Here is a 12,361-nt window from a genome sequence, read left to right as displayed (position 1 = left end):
CCGGCGCCCCGCCCCGGGCGGGGAGGGTCGGTGCTGGGGAAGGGCCTGCCAGGTGAGGCGCGGTCACCCTGGGCCGCTCACTTCCGCCCAGGTGAGGGAGGGCCGACGTCGAGCCAGCCCGCTCGCTCGCTCCCGAGTCTCCGCCGGACCAGGTAAAGCGGGGGCCCTGGCTATGCGGGCGCATGCAGTGTGGGGTGGTAGTCCCTGCGTCCCGAGGCCGGCGGGGAGCAGCTCTTCTTCCTGCATGGGAGCCCGCCTCCCCTGCCCCCGGCGCGCTCTCCGCCCGCCCTCCGGGAGGAGGTGGACGCGGGAGACCCGGGGCGCCGCTGGGCGCCCAACCAGGCCCACGGAGGGTGCGGGGCGCAGTCCTCCGGCGTCCGGCCTGGGTGACCGCACCGTGGCCCCCCTCCGCCCCCCGGCTTCGTGCACAGCTCGCCGGAGGCCGCCGGCCGCGGAGCCGCCCAGCCTCAGCAGGCCCTGCCGGCCCTCAAATCTCGGCCCACTTCTGTTCCGGGATTGGCGGGGATCAAATTTTGCACCCAGATCGGTGCCTGCGCTTGGCCCCAGAGCTGGGCGGAGTCTTCCTCTGGTGAGGGTGAGAGGAGTGACCAGGTGGGGTCCTGCCACGGGGGCCCGGAGAAGGACGGGGTTCCAGATTTATCTGAGAGGACGACTTGGCTCCGGCCCCATGTGGGGCCGTTGGGGGGTGGGGGGGTTCACATAGCCGAGTTCCCCGGCCGGAGCTCAGGCTTGGGCTCTGTTAGCCTCACTTTTTAGATGGGGAGGATCAGATGGAAAGTACTGTGGCCTCCAGGCTCTGGGGATATTGCTGGATTCCTGCTTTAAGTCAAGCTCAGGAAAACATTTTCAAATCCGCCCCCCCCCCCCCCCGAGAGCCCCAACCTTCACGGCACACCTAGGAGGTGTGCCAAGTTAATCTCCCCCAGGAGCGTTCATCTGGCACTTTGTCATATCTCCAGATGGCTCTTATCACTGTGGATTCCAATTAGTTGTTTACTGGTTTGTCTCTGCAATTGAGAGCGTTCGCCTTTCAGGGCCCCATTTCTCTTAAGGTGTGTTTAGAGTCTGGCCATTGATAGGTGCGCAACAGACAAGTGTTTCTTTTCTTTTTTTTTTAAGATTTTATTTATTTATTTGACAGAGAGATAGCGAGAGCAGGAACACAAGCAGGGGGAGTGGGAGAGCGAGAAGCAGGCTTCCTGTCGAGCAGGGAGCCTGATGTGGGACTTGATCCCAGGACCCTGGGATCATGACCCGAACCGAAGGCAGACGCTTAACGACTGAGCCACCCAGGCGCCCCAACAGACAAGTGTTTCTTAAAGAGGAAACCTTCTGGAGACCTAGAAGAAAAAAATCTGTTACGCGGAGAATGATTGATACCACATTCTAGGCTGTCTAAGCTCCTATTAATTGCCAATTCATTTGTACACATCTTTTTTTAGAAAAAAAAGCTAGTGGGCGTAAAAACGCAAATTGCTTCATTGTGCAGTATCAGGAAAAGTTAGGGGGGATTGTGACTTTTAACTAAGATGAACTTGATGTTTCTAGGCCCCTGCGGCCTATATCAGGATTATTAAAAATTTGAGATAATTAAAAAGTTAAGGGCGCCTGGGTAGTTCAGTCGTTAAGCGTCTGCCTTCGGCTCAGGTCATGATCCCAGAGTCCTGGGATCGAGCCCCGCATCGGGCTCCCTGCTCAACGGGAAGCCTGCTTCTCCCTCTCCCACTCCCCCTGCTTGTGTTCCCTTTCTCACTGTGTCTTTCTCTGTCAAATAAATAAATAAAATCTTTAAAAAAAAAGTTAATAAATATCGGAGCTGGGAGGTAGTTTATGAGATAGAATTTGTAAACTCCATTCTGAAGAGATTGCTAATTGAGATCCTGTTAACAGTCACATAAGATGACCTTGGCATTAGAATAATAGTTGCGTTTAAAATGGAAAAATTATATTAAGCTCTTATCTGTGTTTACAGGCCTTAGTACATTTATTTTATTATTTTTAAAGTAAACTTTACCCCCAAGATCGGGACTCAAACTCACCTCCTGGAGAGATTGTTACATGCTCTACCTGATGAGCCAAACAGGCACTTCTGAAGGCCTAAGTTTAAGTTGTGTATTAATATTAAACTATAAAGCTAACCTATATTCATTGTAGAAGATTGGAGAAAATAAACCCGCCTACCCCTGAATGTAACCACTAATAAAATGATGGTATCAGTTAGTATTCTTAAAAAAGGGAAACCTGTGTATTTTCCCATAGTAGTGAGTTCACTATTAGAACTTTGTGATTCTTAGAGGTTCAGCATTCAGTAATCCTTATAATTGCATTTTTACTTAAAAACATTTAGTAATGGTCCTTAAGCTAAACAACCAAGTAGTTTGAATTTACGTGCTTTGTTTAACAAAAATACATTAGGTTGGGGAAGCCAAAATGGGGTTTAATTTGTAAAGATTTTGCTCACCTTGGTAGTAAATTTTTGAGAGACAGAACTATTCCACCCTTATATTTGAGATTGCTTGACTATTGCTATGGTTTTTTTTAAGATTGATTTTATTTATTTGACAGAGAGAGACACAGCGAGAGAGGGAACACAAGCAGGGGGAGAGGGAGAAGCAGGCTTCCCGCCGAGTGGGAGCCCGATATGGGGCTCGATCCCAGGACCCAGGGATCATGACCCGAGCCAAAGGCAGATGCTTAACGACTGAGCCACCCAGGCGCCCCGCTATGGTTTTTTCATACTCAGATGTTTTTGTGTAGATTTGGATGCCTTTTTTATTTTTACTTATTATTTTTTTTTTTTAAGATTTTATTTATTTATTTGAGAGAGAGAGAGAATGAGAGACAGAGAGCAGGAGAGGGAGGAGGGTCAGAGGGAGAAGCAGACTCCCCGCCGAGCAGGGAGCCCGATGCGGGACTCGATCCTGGGACTCCAGGATCATGACCTGAGCCGAAGGCAGTCGCCCAATCAACTGAGCCACCCAGGCGCCCTACTTATTTTTTTTTAATATTTTATTTATTTATTTGACAGAGACAGCGAAAGCAGGAACACAAACGGGGAGTGGGAGAGGGAGAAGCAGACTCCCTGCTGAGCATGGAGCCCGATATGGGGCTCCATCCCAGGCCCCGGGACCATGACCTGAGCTGAAGGCAGATATTCAATGACTGAGCCACCCAGGTGCCCCTGGATGCCTTTTTTAAAACCCTCATTTTAAGTTCTGGTGCAAATAGAAATTTAGAGCCTGTCAATACCCCTACTTGAGTCACTGGGATAGAACTCTGCTGAAGATGAAGAGCCCACTAACGTTCTGCATTTGTACAACTGTACAAACTCCTGTACACACAGCCTGTGGAGTTTGGAGACGTGGTATTGGATCCACTTACCATAGAACTTGGCGAGTCACTTAACCCTGGTCCTCTGTTTTCCCATCTGTAAATGATCTACCTCACTGAGCTTCAGGGAGGTTGAAATTAAATCCTTGTTAAGAATGTGTCTTATAAACTGTGAGCCATGATTCTCCTCTTTACTCCTCCACCGCGATAACTTCTGCTAAAATTATGGAGTTGTGCTATTTTTAATGGCAAGAACTGAAGTTTGTGAGTTATTTGATAAAAGGCATTGAGACCATGTTAGCTGGTAAACAAAAGTAACTTTTTGCTGGGGATAAATATACAGTATGATGACCATTTATATAGTTTAAAAACCTGTTGAACAACAATATTGTAAACAAAGGTAGTGTGTGTTTTAAGAATTTCAGATTTGAATTCTCTGTATATTGATTACATGTGTTTATGAAGCTGCCTTCAGGTTAAAAGAAGTTAGTAAGGGGCACCTGGCTGCTTCATTTGGAGGAGTATGCGACTCTTGGAGTTGTGAGTTCGAGCCCCATGTTAGGTGTAGAGATTACTTAAATGAACTTAGAAAGAAAAAAATAAGTAAAGTCTCTGTGAGATGAGCATTATCTCATGTTGGTCTTACTCTTTTTTAAAAAAACAAAAACAGAACCAAAGTCCTGCCCTTTGTTTTGGTGCTCTGCACATCTTGCCTAATTAGTAGGTAGCTTTCAGGGGCAGACCAGTCTTCATTTAGCTTTGACCCCTAACTGATGGGCGTGACTTTGACAATAGGGGCTGGGTAAGGCTAAGGCTTCTGCCTTGAAGGGCAGCCAGTCCCCTTGGAGTTATTTTCTGGAGATTTTAATGAGGCTCTAGGACAAGGTAGGAGAAGGAGGTGAGTTTAAGTGGGTGTTGAGGGTTAGGTTGACAAACATTCTCTCACTGTTGAAAATGTGAAATTTCCAACTCTTGTTTTTTAAAGTCATTGACAGTTGACTTTCCATCCTCCCGAGGTGAAATTTCCTCCTTGTTTTTTTGAAATTGTAACAGGGTCTCTGCATCTGCAAAATGGGGGTGATAAATACTACATTGTTAAGATACATGAGATGTTTTACAGAATGTCCTTGCCTTTGGTGCATAGTAGACACCAAAAGGTGAATTAGGTGATTTAGTGACAGATTAAATAGTCTGGGGAAAAGGTCAGGAGGAAGCAGGAGCGGAGGGTGAACATTGGTGGGAAGCCTAGTTTGGTCTATTTCACAATTTGCTAGGATTGTTTTGAATATCATGAGCATGCCGAAAATGCCATGACCATATTTCTGGAGAGAAGGGCATACGGCCTACAGTGTGGGGGAGAATTGAATGGAATATTTGAGGTGGAAACTAATCATTTATGAATGCCTGGGTCTTTTCAGTGAGGGACTGGCTGCACAGAGATCCATAAATGTGAAAATTACCCAGTTTGGGGAGTATTTGTCTTTGTTTTTTGTCAATCAGAGAAAACTGCCACCAACAGAAAGATAAAAGCATACCATGAGACAGTTTAACTTTGTTCTCAGTGGCCAAGTCACAGGCAGAATATTGATATGCATTGATTAACTTTGAATAGTTCAATAAGAAAATTAGTATTTAGCCAGTTGAATTATTCTGAAGAACTGACTCAATTTTCAGTTCTGATTCTAACACGGTATCTTTCATCTTCAATTTCAACATGTCCTGAATATCTAACATTAAGTGCACTTAATTAAGCATTGGTTATGTTCTTTTTTTTAACATTTTTTTTTAAAGATTTTATTTATTTATTAGAGAAACAGCATGAGAGGGGAGAGGGTCAGAGGGAGAAGCAGGCTCCCCGCTGAGCCGGGAGCCCGACATGGGCCTCGATCCCAGGACTCTGGGACCATGACCCGAGCTGAAAGCAGTCGCTTAACCAACTGAGACACCCAGGCGCCCTGCATTGGTTATGGTTTAAGCATATGGCCCCCAAAATATCAGGATTGTTCTGAAATTTATGTATCTGTTTCCAGAATTCCAGGAATGTAGTGTTTTGGCAGGAGCCAAAAATATATTATCTTTTATATCTAAGAGGTTTACAAAAGGCCTTGTCATTTGATAGGAACACAAGACTGTGACAGCTGTCTTGAATCTGTATTAGCATGGTAGCAACATGTGTTTACTTTGGCTAGGAAAATTTGTTTCCCATTTAATTGGTACTTCAGAAATGCTGAGCTTTGGGGACAAAGCCTTGATAATTAGATACAACCTGAGCTTTGCACTTCAAAGGAAGCAATAGAAACTTTACCTGGGTGGCTCAGTCAGTTATCTGCCTTTGGCTCAGGTCATGATCCCAGGATACTGGGATCGAGTCCCGCATTGGGCTCCCTGCTCAGCAGAGTCTGCTTCTCCCGCTTTCCCTACCTCTCCTACCCGCCCCCATGCTTGAGCTCGTTCTGTCTTGCAAAAATAAATAAAATCTCTAAAAAAGAAAAAAAAAGAAAAGAAACTTTAAGTTGTTTGTGGATTTATATTTTTGAATAACTTCTGAAATCATGACTTCATTTATAGTTAATAGCTTTTAGATTGTTCAAACTCCCTGGTTCCCTTGCGCTCTGGGGGAATTCCCAGTGAGGAGTTTGTGATCTCGCAATTCATATCTGCAGTTAGATGCTGAATACCTATACTTTACCAAACTGATTGCCAGTGATCTTTTTCTCCCAAATTTTCTAGATAGAAGTATAAGATGTCTTGGGGTGTTCTATTCTGTGTGCTATTGGGAATCTGAAAAGTATGTTTCTCAGGGTCCTTAGTTCGCTTAAATTCTTGAACTGAGGAGGTTAATCTATTCAGTAAGTCTCCTCCTCCTAGAAATGTAAATTAAATTTCTAGCTCTGCATCAGCTTTTTTCCAAATATTCCATTAATTGGTAATGGCTAAAGGCATGGGTATAAAGAAAAGCCACAATATTATAATAATTTCCTTCAGTCAAATCCTACAGTGAACCAGGCATGAAAAATTCATGGCTCAGACTCTCTTGATCAATGATGGAGTGGAAGCCGCTGAGCATAATAACCACCCCTTCTCTGGAGGCTCTACAACTGGGAGGACAGTGGCACACTGTGGCATTTTAATATCTAGGCTATGACCAATTCTAGGTGGCCTCTCTCTGACAAGTTAGACTCCGCTTGACCATGTTTAAACAAACTTGAGATTCCTTGCTGTAAGCCCTGTTTCTCAGCCTAGTCAAATAGGTCAAGGTGGTTTGGTTGAAGATTTCTTATGACCGTAAAATGAGAGACCATTTAGCCTGCGTGCTGCTTACTGGATGTTGAGCTGTAGAGTTACTGCATTTCTCCCTTCTGTCCTCACATATCCTTAAGGCTTTAGTCCCCTTCCCTAGATATTACCTAACACCATGGACTGTAGTAATTTTCCAGGCCTGCTTGGTGGACAAAGTTTAGCCTTTATTGAATATGAGTCAGAAGGTTGGATTGCCAACCAGTTTCTACTCTTAACCCTTACTGAGGGATACTCTACCACCTTGGTTTTCAAAATGTACAGGATGATCCATTGGGACCGTAGGAAAATGACAATAAAACCTTGCTTTTTAGTGTTTTTATCTCACTGTCACGGCATTTTTTATTTTATGTATGTTTTAAAACATATGACATGTAAATAATAGTATGTGTATATAATTATAAAAAATAAGGGCGCCTGGGTGGCTCAGTCGTTAAGCGTCTGCCTTCAGCTCAGGTCATGATCCCAGGGTCCTGGGATCGAGCCCTGCATCGGGCTCCCTGCTCCACAGGGAAGCCTGCTTTCCCTCTCCCACTCCCCCTGCTTGTGTTCCCTCTCTCGCTGTGTCTCTGTCAAAGAAATAAATAAAATCTTAAAAAAAAAAAAAAAATAAGGTGAATGGTCAACATATTCTCACTGATGGGAATGTGTGTTTAAAAATGTTTGAGGACCACTAATCTATCCTATTACCAGAATTACCTTTTTAAATAGAAATCTGGACTCAATACTTCCCTACTTAAAAGCCTTTAATTACTTCCTGTTGCTTACAGGATAAAGACAGTCTACTTAGCATTATTTACAAGGACCCTCTCAAAGTCTATTTAAGTCTGTGGTGCTTAAACTGTCAGCGGTAAGAGATCAGGTTTCCCCTGCACCCCCAGTCTTTCAAGGACTGATATTTTTGTAACATAATTTATCAGAAAAAGGAATTGTTAGAGAAATGAAAATAAAAAAAGGTAAGTCAAGGTTTTATTACTAAATTGAATAGATCAACATTACTCTGCCACATTACATGGTTTCTAAATGCTTATTCCCAATTTTGGTGCTTATCTATGAGCCAAGCATCAATTTGCAGTCCACAGTTGCAGAAAAACAAACGAACAAAACAAAAACAAAAACCCCCCGCACAAACACAAAAGAACACTTTTTTTTTTGTCCTATTTTCAGAGACCTTATGCTAGGTCATTTACAGCTAGTTAATATTCTCACAGAAATTCACAAGCTTGTACACCTGTGTACAGTAGTTCTTAAATTGTGGCCTCTATGCCAGCAGCCTCAGGATCACATGGGAACTTTGTTAGAAATGCAGATTCTCTGGCTTACCTCAGACCTGCAGAATCAGAAACTCTGGGGGTGGGCCCTGGCAACTTGTGTTTGCACAAGCCCTCCTGGCAATTCTGATGCATGCTAAAATTTGAGAACCACTGACCCAGGGTAGCCCCACAGGTCATTCAAACTGTGACACTTAAAATTTTTAAAAATTTTATAACTGGAAGTTTGTACCCCTTAATCAGCTTTATCTATTTCACCCATCCCTCCACCTCCCCTCTGGCAATCATCAGTTCTCTGTATTTAAGAGGTTTTTTGGGGGTTACTTGTTGTTTTTAGATTCCACATATGAGTGAAATCATATGGTATTTGTCTTTGACTTATTTCACTTAGCATAATACCCTGTAGGTCCATCCATGTTGTCGCAAATGGTAAGGGCTCATTCTTTTTTATGGCTGAGTAATACCTATTGTGTATATATATGCCACTTCTTTTCTGTCCATTCATAACGGCAACACTTTTGCGAGGGAAATGGAACACTATCCATAACGATGCCAGGTAATCTGAGGCTGTTTTAGGCAAATGAAGGCAAATGACCACTCTCCTTTTACACCACATTCTTTTTCTTTTGCGAGAGAAGTTTCTAATGTGTTCTCTTTCCAGCATTCCAAACATCCCCATGCAGGTTTAGTCTGTCTCCCTTTGTGATTTCACTTAGCCCATGGCACACACCACTGCGATTGATGGTTATGCCTTACGATATAATTATCCTATCATGTTGTTGTTATCTTTGTATCTGCATGCTCTCTCATTAGGCCATCTCAGCCATTATCTTTTTTAGTTTTTAAGTGATAAAAATTAGACATGCTTTTGAAATAAAATTCAAACAGCACTAAAATCTATGAAGTAAAAGTCTAGTTTTTTTTAAAGATTTATTTATTTATTAGAGAATGAGAGAGAGAGAGAGCACAAGAAGGGGGAGGGTCAGAGGGAGAAGCAGACTCCTTGCTGAGCAGGGAGCCTGATGTGGGGACTCGATCCTAGGACTCCAGGATCATGACCCGAGCCCGAGGCGGTTGCTTAATCAACTGAGCCACCTACGCGCCCCAAAGTCTAATATTTTTATCTCCCATCCCCGTTTCTAGAAGTTATCACTATGAAATTAACTATCTTTCTAAATCTAGAAATTTACACACAAACACATTTTCCCAATCAGTTGTGTGTGTTAATGTTCTTGTGTTAACATAGAGGGTTGAATTGTCAAAACATGCTCATGTGAACGAGCTCAAACTTCACCAAACCAGCACCAAAACTTACTCATGATTCAGTGGTTACATGCAGGAGGTAAGCACAGACATTCCTTGCTGGAGGAGTACCCAGCCAGTAGGCATTCCGAAGAATGTCACTTTTCTTCTTAGGACCTATTATCGACACACTTAAAATACCTAGTTACATGTAGATTGACATTAAGTCATTTATAAATCTATTTCTGACAGACTTTACCCACAATTTTTAATTTGCTTCCAGGAGTAAATTTCAGCCTTAGGACACATTTTTGTTTTGGGTTACCAGACAAGTTCTCAACAATATACAGAGAAACATTTTTCTCAAAGGAAACCTTTTGAGTTTGGGGAATCCTGAGTTTTATACTCCATTAGTTACACAAGCAGAAAATGTCTGTGTGGTTATCTCCTATCTTCTCATCAGCCATGACCCATAAATCCATACATTTTCAGATTATTTACAAAAAGCAATTAAGACAGATCAGGTATTGGGGCACCTGGGTGGCTCAGTCGGTTAAGTGTCTGCCTTCGGCTGAGGTCATGATCTCTAGGTCCTGGGATGGGGCCCCACGTCGGGCTCTCAGCTCAGTGGGGAGTCTGCTTCTCCCTTTCCCTCTGCTGCTCCCCTGCTTGTGTTCTCTCTCTCTCTCTAATGAATAAATAAAATCTTTTTAAAAAAAATCAGGTATTTACTGACATTTAAAAATGAGGGGCTGTTATCTATCAAAAACCTTTAGGGTGTTTGCAAGGGGTTCTGGTTATCAAGCTGGGAATCCTTCCCTGAAGGAGGGGGCCACAGGCTTACTGTTACACTGTTAACTGATTCCCTCCTCCTCATTTCAATAGATTCAGACCTACTGTATTATTATAATGACTGATTGCTTTTGATAGATCAATTGTTCCTGGAGTTTTCTTTTTTCTTTAAGATTTTATTTACTTATTTGACAGAGACACGGCGAGAGAGGGAATACAGGCAGGGGGAGTGGGAGACGGAGAAGCAGGCTTCCCGTGGAGCAGGGAGCCCGATGCAGGACTTGATCCCAGGACCCTGGGATCATGACCTGAGCCGAAGGCAGACGCGTAATGACTGAGCCACCCAGGCGCCCCTGGACTTTTGTTCTTAACAATGAAGTGAGTATCTTTGTACAACACATCTGTGTGCCCTTTTGAAAGTATCTCTTTAAGGGAGACCCTCAGAAGTAGCCCTTCTGGGTTAAAGAGAATGCAAATTTAGTATATTGATAGCTATTGCTAAAGTTGCTCTCCTAAAAGATTGTGCAAATTTATATTCCCACTTGTTTTTACATGACATCTAGAGTACGTGTTATTATTAATTTTAAAAAATTGCCCATCTGACAGTAAAAATTTGCATCTCCTAGTTTTAGCTTGCATTCTTTCTTTCAGAGAGGTTGATGTTAATGACCACAGAGCTGCTCTTGTCAATCCTCTTGGGCCTTAGGCTGCTATATAAAAGGACAGTGCCACTGAAACGGTCTTTTGTTACTCAGTTACCTGTCAATGGGTAGTTGTAAAGGTTGCACAATTGAGATGCTGAGCTCATCAGCAGTTCCGTGATGCTCTCTTCAGCAGTTTGGTAGTTCGCACTGAATCCAGTGAACATTTGGATGGAATACATGGACCTTTTATCAATGCAGGTGGCATCCCTTCTGGCTTTTAATATGCTTTCCTACTTAGTGACCTTAAATTAGAAGATAAAGATCTCATTCAGCAACTGTATCCAGAGGTGATGTAAGAGAATTTTGACTATATAGTACTCCTATTTCTTTGATGGTTCACTGCAGCCTAGTGTACCATTACTATAAATGACCACCGTGAAAGTGCCAGTTTGGTCCTAGCAGAGGGTTTGCTAGCATTTTGAGTTGTGATTACATTACATTTGAGGCTAGTTTGAACCAGTCACTGGAATTAAAAACAGAAAATGGGGGCAGCTGAGTGGCTCAGTCGTTAAGCGTCTGCCTTCGGCTTAGGTCATGATCCCAGGGTCCTGGGATCGAGCCCCCCATTGGGCTCCCTGCTCAACGGGAGGCTTGCTTCTTCCTCTCCCGCTCCCCCTGCTTGTGTTCCCTCTCTCGCTGTGTCTCTCTCTGTCAAATAAATAAAATCTAAAAAAAAAAAACCACACACAAAAACATAGAAAATGCCAATATGTTGGGTGGTTACATTTTGGAGACTCAGATGACAAGTAGGAATCTGGGACCGTTTTTGCAGCTTGGGGCTTTTTTCCCCCTTAATCTCTCTAAAATATTCTTCATCTCTTAATTTAGATGTTCTTTTCCACTTTTCCAATCCAGGATCCTTTTTTTTTTTTTTTTTTTTTTTTTACAAAATCAACTTTATTAAAGTATGATTTGTGTACAATAAAATGTACTGATTTAAAATATGTAGGCCGGGGCGCCTGGGTGGCTCAGTTGTTAAGCGTCTGCCTTCGGCTCAGGTCCCAGGGTCCTAGGATCGAGCCCCACATCGGGCTCCCTGCTCCACGGGAAGCCTGCTTCTCCCTGTCCCACTCCCTGTCCCACTCCCCCTGCTTGTGTTCCCTCTCTCGCTGTGTCTCTCTGTCAAATAAATAAAATCTTTAAAAATAAAATAAAATAGGTCAATGAATTTGGACAAATGTATACATCTGTGTAAACACTAAGTACCCCATTCAAAACTTAGAACATTTCCATCACCCCAAAAAGCTCCTTCAAATCCTTTCCCAGTCAGTTCCTTTCTACCCTGCACAGGTAAACTAATCCATAACTATAGATTGAACTTCATGTGAATGGAGTCATACAGTCTGTAACCACTTTTTGTCTGGTTTCTTTCCCTCAACATACTATTTTTGAGATGGATCCGTGTTGTGTATATTCGTAATTTTTTTCATTTTCATTCCTGAGCATTCTGTTTACATTCTGTAATTTGCTTATATAGTCGTCTGTTATAGACATTTGGGTTTTTCTTAGTTCAAGGCTTTTATAAATAAAAATGCTATGAACATTCATGTATAGGTCTTTTGTGAGTTTGTATTTTCATTTTTCTTGGTAAGTATTTAGGAGTGGAAGTGCTGAGTCATATAGTAAGTCTATTTCTAACTCTGTAAGAAACTACCAAACAACTTTTCAAAGTGCACGTACCATTTTGCGTTCCTACTAGTGATG

General features: G+C 42.8%; 1 protein-coding gene across 8 annotated transcripts in view; it reads left to right on the top strand.

The window, feature by feature from the left end:
- Positions 1–12,361, top strand: part of PATJ (PATJ crumbs cell polarity complex component) — a 352,466-nt gene continuing 340,105 nt past the window's right edge. For 5 of the 8 annotated variants that reach the window (XM_045897546.3, XM_045897547.3, XM_045897545.3 and 2 more), the window contains exons 1-2: positions 1–152; positions 10,149–10,331. The gene's annotated coding sequence lies outside the window, so the exon portion shown is untranslated. Of the gene's footprint in view, positions 153–270; positions 590–10,148; positions 10,332–12,361 lie in introns of those variants that run through there. The other 3 variants (XM_054512835.2, XM_045897544.3, XM_064589055.1) reach the window with 3 other exon arrangements.

Source organism: Mirounga angustirostris, unplaced genomic scaffold (assembly GCF_029215605.1).
Source record: "Mirounga angustirostris isolate CCGP_5_RB_7025 unplaced genomic scaffold, mMirAng1.0.hap1 SCAF_4, whole genome shotgun sequence".
Taxonomy (NCBI): Eukaryota; Metazoa; Chordata; class Mammalia; order Carnivora; family Phocidae; genus Mirounga; species Mirounga angustirostris.
The sequence above is the reverse complement of the archived record's forward strand: the minus strand, read 5'-3'. Positions and strand labels throughout refer to the sequence as shown.